Source organism: Myotis davidii, unplaced genomic scaffold (assembly GCF_000327345.1).
Source record: "Myotis davidii unplaced genomic scaffold, ASM32734v1 scaffold107, whole genome shotgun sequence".
Taxonomy (NCBI): domain Eukaryota; kingdom Metazoa; phylum Chordata; class Mammalia; order Chiroptera; family Vespertilionidae; genus Myotis; species Myotis davidii.
Genome location: NW_006383012.1, coordinates 210,378 through 221,778, shown reverse-complemented (window position 1 = coordinate 221,778; position 11,401 = coordinate 210,378). Strand labels below are relative to the sequence as shown.

At 38.2% G+C, this 11,401-nt stretch overlaps 1 long non-coding RNA gene across 1 annotated transcript; it reads right to left on the bottom strand.

The window, feature by feature from the left end:
• Window positions 1-3,574: 3,574 nt before the first annotated feature.
• On the bottom strand, window positions 3,575-11,059 carry LOC107181640. Its single transcript, XR_001512310.1, has 3 exons — window positions 11,049-11,059; window positions 9,009-9,010; window positions 3,575-3,940 (listed from the first exon to the last, which is right to left on the bottom strand). It is a non-coding gene; the product is annotated as an uncharacterized LOC107181640 (long non-coding RNA).
• Window positions 11,060-11,401: the final 342 nt, after the last annotated feature.

The window sequence follows — 11,401 nt, the reverse complement described above, 5'->3', positions numbered from 1 at the left end:
ATGAGATATCTGTGTGTGAAAGTCAATTTTACAAAGGCACACCTAATTCTAATACTGACTTTAAAGTGCTCTCTGAGAACCCCTTGAAACTAGAAAAATATGAACTCAACCCCCAAGTACATGAGGTTTATCTAGTTGTTCTGCAGAAATTTTGCCTGCAAGTTAATTCATGATGCTGAAAAAATAGTATTTCAGAAGAAAGCTCTGCAAATCTAGAGAGAAGATAAGTCATCAAAAGACAGGTATGGGCCAGGAACTAAGCATGAATAAGCATTATGCGTTTTCCTCTTTATATATGTTTTAAAATGAGGAGCTTTTGTCTGAGAAAAGGAGTTCTGTATCCTGGCAACTTAAAGATGGCCAAATATCTTAAGAGGGGCAGAGCAGGGCATTGGTAGAAATGAATAATTTTTCTAAGTCTACATTGACATCCACGCCTGGATCCATCATGCTCAATGTAAAAAACATTTAACTAGACTGGAAGTCTTATTATAAAATCATGGGTCATTTGGGATTAGGGTCCATCTGAAAGGTCTCATTTTAACTTAATCACTTCTTCAAAGACCCTATTTCCAAATACAGTTACATTCTGAGGTCCTGTATCAGAAAACCTGACTTAACCACATAACCTGAAGCAAATGAAATTCTCTTGCCCTGAGACTTGAATATTCTTCATAAAACTTTTAAAAGTATTTACTTTTCATAGCAGTTTTATGTACAAAGAAAAATTAAGAGGAATGTAGAGAGATTACCATATACAAGTGCTCTTATACATACGTAGCCTTTCCCATTATCAACATCTTCCATCAGACTGGTATATTTGTTACAATTGATGAACCTGCATTACCACATTATCATGAGCCAAATACACAAGGTTCACTCTTGATGTCCATTCTGTGGGTATGGACAAATGTGTAATGACATGTAGCCATCATTATAGTATCATACAGAATAATTTTTAAATATGTTTTTATTGATTTCAGAGAAGAAGGGAGAGGGAAAGATAGAAACATCAATGATAAAAGAATTTTTAATTAAGAGATCCTCTGTATGTCACACACTGGGGATCGAGCCCACAACCGGGGCATGTGCCCTGACAGGGAATTGAACTGTGACCCCCTGTTCCATAGGTTGATGCTCAACCACTGAGCCACACTGGCTGGGCTCATACAGGGTATTTTCACTTCCCAAAAATTTCTCTGTGCTCTTTCTAATCATTCTTCCCTCACTTTTCTAATCTCTGGCAATATTGATCTTTTTACTGTCTCCAAAGATTTGCCATTTTCAGAATGTCATATAGTTGGAATCATACAGTATGTATCATTTTCATATTGACTTCTTTCACTTAAAAATATGCATAAAAGTCTCTTCCATGTCTTTTCATGGTTTGATAGCTCATTCATGTACCAGTATTTATCCATCCACCTACTGAAGGACATCTTGTTTTCTTCAATTTTGGATATGAATAGATATAAACATCAGTGTTGAGGTTTTTGTGTGGACGTAAGTTATTTCCTTTGGGTAAATATCAAGGAATATAATTGCTGGGTGATATGGTGAGAGTATATTTACTTTTGTGACAAACTTCCAAACTGTCTCCCAAAGCGGCTGTACCATTTTGCATCCCCACCAGCAATGAACAAGAGTTTCTGTTGCTCCAAATTCTCACCAGCGCTTGGTGTTGTCAGTGTTGCATATTTTGGCTATTCTGACAGGGATCTCACTGTTATTTATATGATATGGAACATCTGTTTATATGCTTATTTGTCATATGGATATCTTTGGCAAGGTGTCTGTTAAGCTCTTTGGTCTGTTTTTGAAATCTGGTTGTTTGTTTTCTTATTGTTGAGTTTTGAGAGTTTTCTGTATATTGTGGACAATAATTCTTTATTAGATGGTCTTTTACAAATATTTTTTTCCTGTTCTGTGCCTTATGTTCTCATTCTCTTGACATTGCCTTTTGCAGAGCAGAAATTTTTCATTCTAATGAAATCCAACTTGTCAATTATTTCTTTCATGGACTGTGCCTTTGGTGTATCTGAAAAGGCATCACCTAAGGTCATCTATTTTCTTCTCTCATGTTATCTCCTAGGAATTTTATAAGTTTGCTTTTTACATTTAGGTCTGTGGTTTTGGGGAGAAAGAACAGAGAGATTAAGGGTATTGGAGTGTATAGAAAAAAACAGAAGATATAAGCAATAGAAAGAATTAGAGAAAGAGAAGGAATAAAGAAGAAGAATGAAGGTGATAAAATAAATGTATGTGTATGTAAGAATTGTCTTAAAATTAATGCTATCACAGGCTGATGGGATTTTAAGCCATTTTTCATTGATTTGCTATACTTTACTCTTCCATTGCTATTTTAAAATGAGCAAGCAATGTTTACATAAACAGGAAAACATAATAAATCTGAATTTAATGGACTGGAAAGAGTTTTAGAGGAAAATTTTATGGTTAAAAATCTAAAAATGTTCAAGTCCAAATTGAAACAAAAACCTTGTACCTGAAAAGGCTGTGAAGAATTTCCAAAGGTGACCAGCTTGGAGACAAAAATTCATGTGATTTTTGTTTCTATTGCTGTTTGAACCATAGCCTACCTTGAGGGATATTTATTCTGGAAAGTAACTTGGGGAAGAATATAACCACAAAAGCACTTTTACCTAAAGCTTTCTATTTTGAATATGTGCATTATCTGTCCAAAGCACATCCCTGTATTAAGTACAGGATGCCCTCACTATTTTTCTTCCTCTGAGTAATAAAGTTATTAGAAGCCACAGTACAGAATATGCATAATGCCTGGTGAAATGGTGAACTGTGAGTAAAAGAAGAATGATAATTTGTTAATTTTCCTAAAATGCATTTAAAAATTCTTTCACATTAATCTCTGTGATTCATAAAGAAGGGAGGCAGTCTGGCAAAGTTAAATGATTGAAAATGATGCCGGTGGCCTTCTGCAAAATCTGATTACTGCTTCGATGATTGATTGCTTGCCATTAGCACAGAGTGGGGAGGAAACACCTAGACAGTGAACCAAGTAGATCAAGCAAAATCTTTCTTGTTTTCAGTGAACACTTATACATGACTCAAAAGTGTTTTAACCAAGATTTTATTTTCTGTAAATATATGTTGCCTTCACATACAAAGTATTCATTTCAGTGACTTTTCCCTGAGCTGCACTTTAATCTTGTCTTCAGGAAAGTCCAGCTTGCCCTGCTACCTTCCCCAGGCTTTGAGGCTGGCGTGATTTACTTAAGTGACGGTACACCACTCTATTTGTATCCCTGTTGTTGTTTGACAGCTTCTAAGCAATGCATGTTGTTGTTACTGAGGAGGTGTGAACATTGGAAAAATATGGCAGTGAGTGAGTAGAGTTAGGAACGTCCTTTGCTTGGGAACGCCCTTGTAGTGGCTAAATGCCCCATGTCAATTGGACATATAGGACAAGCTGTTGAAGCGCATTAGGTTGAGCATTAGCGCGTTGATCATACATTCATACCTCTCTGTAACATCATGGACCAGAAAAGACAATTAACGGTATACCACAGTGCGGTGACCCGCACCTCAGAGAGGGTCCGACGGGTAGAGGTGGCGTGGGATGAAATACAAGAGACCATGAGACGGGGTTGGGAGGACTGGCACAAGGCACCAGCAACTTTATTCTTTACACACACTGCTTTATAGCTGAGCTGTGGCTGGTCATGCTTCATAGATCACTGCTAGGGCTTGGTCTATCATAGGGAAGTAGCAGATTGTTACAGGCTGGGCAAGACTGGGCAAGCTTTGTCTAGATCCATCTATGTTTGACAGTTACTATGACAATCAGGTTATGTTTTAGTAACTACACTTTTGCCCTTTACTAGTTTTAGCCACAGAGGTCGTGCCTCGGTCAAGCCTTGTCTAGTTCTGCTTTGCTGCAAACTCTAATTAAGCCTTTCCTGAGCTTTGACCTTAAAACCTTCCAGAATCAATGTAGGGTAGAGTCCAGGGCTTTGCCATGTCCTCTGGTCAGCTTAGACTTTGCCAGCAGCATGACGGTTCCCAACACCACAGCTACAAATCAGTTCTTCCAAAGGGGTGTAAACACAGAAAAACTGTCATAGTAGGATTTACATTCCATTGACACATGATACAGGACCTATTGTGTCAAATTTCCAATAACCTTTCAGATGAGTTATGGAGAAAATATTTACATATCATCCTTGCATGTGTATAAGATATTTAGTACTGTTTATAAGTCCTGAGAGATCGATCAGGTCTTCATTACATTTACTGTGTGCCAACATCATAAGAACTGACTAAATTTCATCATTATGAGCAGGTGTTATGTATGCTAGCATTGTAGGATCCATATTTACAGAGAACCTGCAGTGTTTAAGACTGAGCATTTTGAAGGTGGGGTGTCCAGAAAAACGTTATTCTAGGAATTCACTCTAGAAATAGGTCAATGAACCTCTTTGACCTTCAGGATGCTCTCTATAGTTTTCTTTCAAGTTATTTAGATTATTTTGTATTAGTTTCCTGTTGCTGGTCTAACAAATTACCTTCTATAGACTGTATATCAAAGCCTAAGCGACCATTTGACTGGTCGACCGGTTGCTATGATGTGCACTTACCACCAGGGAGCAGAAGCTAAATGTAGGAGCTGCCCCCTGATGGTCAGTGTGCTCCCACAGTGAACCTCTCGTGACAGCCAACCTTCCTGGTCCCTCCCCAAAACCAGCAGGCCCCATCTACAGGCCCTGTCCAGCAGCCAGCAGGCTCCCAGACCCCGGTAGGTATCCAGCAGGCCCCGCCTGGCCTGGTCCCGGTCAGGACTGGGCGAGAGAGACTACCCCAATAGGCCTTGATCACCAGCCAGGCCTAGAGACCAAATTTCGTGCACTGGCCCTCTAGTAGGGTTAAAACCACAAGCATCTATTATCTCAAAATCCTTAGATCAGAAGAACAACTGTTTCACTAGGTTGAAATTGTGTTGTCCAGACTGCGTTCCTCCTGGAGACTCCATAAGAGAATCTGCTGCCTTGTGTTTTCCAGCTTCCAGAGGCCACCCGCATCCTTTGGGACCTTCCTTCCATCCGCAAAAACAGCAACAGCCAGTTGAGTCTTGCTCACTGCATCACGTTGACCATAGCTTTCATAATCTTGTCTTTTTCTCTGACTCTTCCTCCCTGTTTTACTTAGCAGGACTCTTTTTTCCTCTATTTATTGAATTTATTAGGGTGACACTGGTTAACAAAACTGAGTTTCAGGTGCACCACTCCATAGCACATTATTTGTACACTGTATTGTGTGCTCACCACCTCAAGCCAAATCTCCTTCCATCACCATTTATCCTCCATACCCTTCTCTAACTCCCCTTACCCCTGGCAAGGCAATCACCACACAGGCAATCACCACGAGTTTTCTCTCTTTTTTTAATTTTTTCCTCAATCCTTCTATACCCGCCCCCCACCCTCAAACCCCCACCCCCCATCAGCTGTCACCCTGCTTTCTATCTATGAGTCTGTCTCTATTTTGCTTGTTAGTTTATTTTTTCCCCATTAGAAAGACTTTTGTAATTGTATTGAGCCAACTTATATAACCCCAAAATCATCTCCTATCTCAAGATCTTTGGCTTACTCACAACTGAAAAGTCCCTTACTAACAGGTTCCAGGGATTAAAAAATGAACATTTTTGGAGAAAATTATTCTACCTACTAAATAGCCTCCATAGAAAATACAAAGTTGGAAAATGTCTTAGAGGCTTTGACATTACTCAAGAGGTAAGTCAATCAGTAATGTTAATCCAAACCAATAATATATTGAAATTATTTAGTGAGAAACAGTTTGAGAAAAAGCTATTGCTAATTTACTGAGTTTAATTGCGTCTGTGTTTGGGATTCTGGATTATAAGTAAAGATGTAAAGTACTAATATAGGTTCACATTGTCATAGAGCTGAGAAATCACTGTGGAAGGATAGTTGCATGCGTTTGATTTCAGACACAAAATCGTTCACATTTCTAAAAGTGATAGGAAATGGGACTCTGTTCCCTTTTCTTTTGAAGGAGACACTCAGAGCTATGTGCAAATTTGTGGTTAGATTTTTATTGCAACTCAGACCATCTTGATTTCGTATAAAATTCTTTGGGCTATATTAAAACTAGACTGCGGTAATACCCATTTAGTCATCTTGCAGGTAACATCTTAGTCTCCTGAATCAAACTGTTGATCTAAGTCAGGTGATTTGTCCTCAACATGGCTTTCATTATATTATTTTCCTATTCAAATTCTTCATTCCTTGTCTGTTATGCACAGGCTAACTCAGACTTGTAATCAAATTCTCCTAGGCTGTTCTCAGATTAATGTTTAAACTTTCAGTACTCCCTTAAGGGAGCTTTTGTTTTTCTTTTGTTTAAATTTTATTCTAGAAAAGCATAAATGGATCGCTGCACATGCCCTTGAGCAAAAGGCATGCTCGGAAGATCTCTGGAGGTCTTTCCCCAGCTTCCATCAGAATCCCTCAGTGTCTGCTTAATGCATTGGGTTTCATTCCAGGTTATTCTTAAGGAAAATTTCCATAGGTATACTGAGGTAGCTAATATTAATGGCCATTCTCACCTGGCCTGCATATCTCAGGGGTTGAGCATTGCCCTATGAACCAGGAGGTCATGGTTGGATTCCTGGTCAGGGCATATGCCTGATTATAGGCTCGATCCCCAATGTTGGGTGTGTAGGAGGCAGATAATCAATGAGTCTCTCTCATCATTGATGTTTTTATCTTTCTATCCCTCTCCCTTCCTCTCTGAAATTATATATATATTTAATATTAATGGCCATTCTTTATGAATGGTTTATTTAACCCTTAATGATGAGCAAACATCTCACAAATTCTGGCTTCTTATATTTTACTTCTGTTCTTCCCCCTAGATTATTATTCCCTCTCCAGATCCTCCATCCTCAAGGGCTAACTAAAGTATCATCTTACATGCAAGGCTGTCCCCATCACTTCAGTGCAGAGAAGTCTCTGCCTCTGGAACATTAAGCATGGTACTTAATCATACGCATATTGCCTGCTTTTTGTTATAACTCCAGTGTGGTGTATGCAGCATGGCATGTTGTGTTTATACTGAATATGGTACATGATGGAAGGAAAATAGGAAGGAAAGATGAGCAGAAGGAAGAAAGGAATTTTATATGGCATGTATTATGTTAAGATGTCACTAAACTTCCTCTTTTTTGGCTTAATGTTTCATATGTATATCAAAACCTACCCAACTATTTTAAAGAAAAGAGAGCCGACAGCAGGTTTAATTAACATTGATCAGATCCTCTATGAGTGTATTATATGAATATCCTCTTTAATTTAATCTTCATAGTAATCCTGTGAAGTTTCACCGAAGAGGAAAATGGAGCTGGTGGAGTTTGGTAGCATTCCACGTTGCATCGCACTAGCAAGGTTAGAATTCAAATCCCAGAGTTGGTGTATTATGTGCACACATTTCCCCAGGATCTCTTGAAGCAAGTCACCACTTTCTAAATTTCACTGAGAATCTGGCAGGATGGAAATGCCCATTTCACATTTTATGAATAAATAACCAAAATATTGAATGCCTTATTAAAGAATGATGACATCAATGCCTTTGAATAAACTGCTATGTTTCTACAAGTCTGCTACAACCAGCATCCCCACAGCCATAGCTGTTAAGAGTCCAGGCATTAGAGCCATCTTGCTTTCATTTCAGTTCTAACTCTGCCATATATCAGCTGTATATTCACAGCCAATTTACGTAATCTTCTGTACCTCACTCTTTTCACTTGTAATGAGAGAAAAATAATTACACTCATATCGTCATGAAGTTGTTGGGAAGATTCAATGCATTTAGCCCAGTTCCTAGACCATCATAACAACTAACATTTATTGAGAGCTGACTACTACCACCAATTCCACCAATATTTACTGGGTTGTTAATAAATGCCAGACACAGTGCTCATATTCTCACTATAAACCTTCTAACAGACCTATAAACTAGGTGCTCTTACTGTTCCCTTTATAGAAGAGCAACCTGAAGCTTCGAATAGAAATTGCTTGTCCAAGGTTACTCAACTAGTAAATAAAAGAACTGGCCTCACACCCGGTCTGTCAGACTCTCATGATCTAAATTACTAAGCCTTTGTTGAGAATATAGGCCTCAATTTGGTCTGCTCTTGCCAGGCTTTTTGTGTTATCTCCTCTGTGGATAGCACCTCTCCCAATACGTAGGATTCATTATAGTCATTATTGTCCAAATTTATTGTTTATGGCTATACTCAGTGAGGGTCCCTATGATGCCTTCATATTGTTGTCAGATCTGAGGTTCTACCAAATTAGAGATGCATTTGAATGTTGTTTTGGTTATACTTGAATCTCATTCTTTTGGATTGTAACACACACACACACACACGCGAGTCTTTCTTTTCTGGGTTCCCTGGAAAAAAATAATCTATTATCAAAATGGGATGGTATCAGTCAGTGGCAGCACCATGGGCTTCTCTAAGTATCCTCATGCCCTCATGGCTCAGGAACTATCCTCATCTAAAATAGTGCTCCCAGGAGAGTCTCATTTAATTTTCCCTCGTAAAAGCTGCTGCACACCATAAACAATGTTAGAGGCTCTTTGCCAGGTATGTTAATCTACTGTCCGGAAAATGCTCCAGCCAAATGGGCCAATCTACTCTGGGACACCTCCTCAGGAAATACCCTGTGATATGGTTTTGAAGCAAAATATCTCCCGAAGAGGTTAATACTGAGTAAATATTTTTATTTCCAAGTTTGTGTTAAGGAAATAGAAACTCTACATTGATTTTAATATCAGATACCACAAAAGCACAAATGATTTACTAGAGATTAGCTAAATTCACTTAGGGAAAAATACACTGCAGCTAACCAAAAGTAACAAAATTTCCAAAATTCTTATAGACTCCTAGTGGACTAAAGAAAAAAAAAAGAAATACAGCTAATGTTGGAATAAAAATTCTCTTTATCTGATACATCTTTTAGAGCTTTTCCACGAGACCGTCTGGTCTTTTGTTCATTCTTGAAAAGATGGCATACTGGAAGGAAGGAAGCCTGGTAATGAAGACACTGTGGATTCTTATGCATTCCTCAAGGCATCCACACTGACATCAAAGAACATGTTTCAATGAATAATAGATCTCCGTGGCCATGATAATTATTTTGTCCTTCTCCCACCCCCATGTTTCTTCCATCCAAGGTGCCAGGGTTAACCATAATATTTAATTGTAGTGCAACTTATAAAGCACTTTATATAAGTTTGGTTAAAGCAACTATTTTTTTTTTCAGATACATTGCTATCTTGTTTTACCTTCTCTGACCACAAGGATCATGTCTAAAACAGCCAGGAAGTGTGTATGTCAATCCCATTGAGTTATTTATCATTAAGATTGCCTTGGAGGGATCTTAGATATAGAGGTACATGAAAAGATTAATTGAGACTGAATGAATCCACACTAATGAATAAGTATATGCACTGTGCTATATCATTTATATTCACATGATTAAACATGGCAAGTCTGAATGTTATACAGAGGGATACTGCATGTTTATTCCTCTAAATTAAGTAGCTGGTAAAATCTCTTAGCTGGGGATAGCTGAGCTAAGAGTCTCTGAATTTCTACTAATTTTCTTCATGTCCTATGATTAAGCACATGGAAGTCCTACACTGAGCTTTTACTTCCTCATGTCATCCTATGATTTTCAGAATATTCTTGCCATTGCTTATATTCTTACTCAAATATCTCCTTAAACCATTGGAATCCCTTTGTTTACAAATTACAAACACCCACTCAAAATACTTAGACCAAGAACAGATCTTAGTGTAAGGATATAGGACTTTCTTCTGGAAGCCTACCTTAGAGAACAGAATCAAACTCATGGAGGTCTGAAACCCAGGAATGTGGGAATCTCAAGAATCAAAACAACTTTTTAAAAAATTCTCCCTTCCTAGGCACACAGTTTCATCACTGTTTTTGTTTAGCATTTTCTCCTTTGTTCTTCAGCTCTTGGGTTTGCAGATCAAGCTCAAAAGGCCAGCAGAGATGTATTAGCAACAGTTAATGGTGACTCAAATAACCAAGATAAACTGGGTTGACCACCTTGCATGAGATATATATCTATCCTTCTCTGCCTAAATCAGCAATGGCCATGGAGAAAAGACCATTAGGGCAAACAGGTTGCAGAAGCCCAACACGCCAACCATGTTCACATTTCAGCACCTGTCTTGGTCAGTTCTACTGCTATAACACAATACCAAAGACTTGGTAACTCAAACAATATTTATTTCTTACAGTTATGAAGCTTGTAAATTCCAGGATAAAGGTGATAGTAGATGTGGTATCTGGTGAGGACCTGCTTCCTGTTTTGCAGACAGCTGACTTCCTGTTATACCCTCACATGGTAGAAAGAGAGTTAGCTAGCTTTCTGACCTCTTGCTATAAAGCCACTAATTCCATTCATGAGAACCCCACCCTCATGACCTAATTGTCTTACAAAGGTGGCACCTCCAAATACTGTCACACTGTTGGATAGGGCTTTGACATGAGAATTTGAGAAAGACACAAATACTCAGATTATAGTTGGTTTTTTGCACTGGGTGTTGTGGAATAATCTTCCCTTTAATTCATGCTTGACTATTTTTCTTGTTATTCAGATTCAACATTATTAGTGCCTTCTGAAAAATGTCTCCTCTGACCATCTAGTCCCCTATTTAAAAATCTTCACCTGAGGATATTTTTTCCATTGATCTGTACAAAGAGAATGGAAGGGATGGGAAAAGGGGAGAGAGAAAGAGAAACATCAATGTGAGAGAGACATATTCACATGGACTGGTTGCCTCCTGACTGTACGTGACTGGGACCAAGGATAAAATCTGCAACTGAGTTACATGCCTTTGACCAGGAGTTGAATCCATGAACCCAGGACCCTTCTATCTTCCGGCTGACACTCTAACCACTGAGAAAAACTGGCCAGTGCCATCTAGTCCCTTTTTAACATGTTTCCTATTGTCATTACCTGAAGAGCACTTATCTTTGGAGACAGAAATGGTATTATTTTATGTTATATGCTCAATAAATACTTGTTGCTGGTTTTTTTGTTTGTTTGTTTTTGTTGTGTTGTTTTTTTTGTTTTGTTTTGTTTTGTACAACACCATGGACATTTTATAGGGTATGGATTAGTTTACTTTGTTTTTTAAAAGTAATAAAGAGTGACAACTAATTTGATCTGAATTACAGTAATTAAAACAATATAGAAGGGAAACTGAAAATAAAGCAAGGAGAAAACTGAACCTAAATTGAATATTTACAGAAGCAGCATGTAACTAACCATAGTGGAATAAATGTCTACAGTGGGGGGAGGCTTTGTAA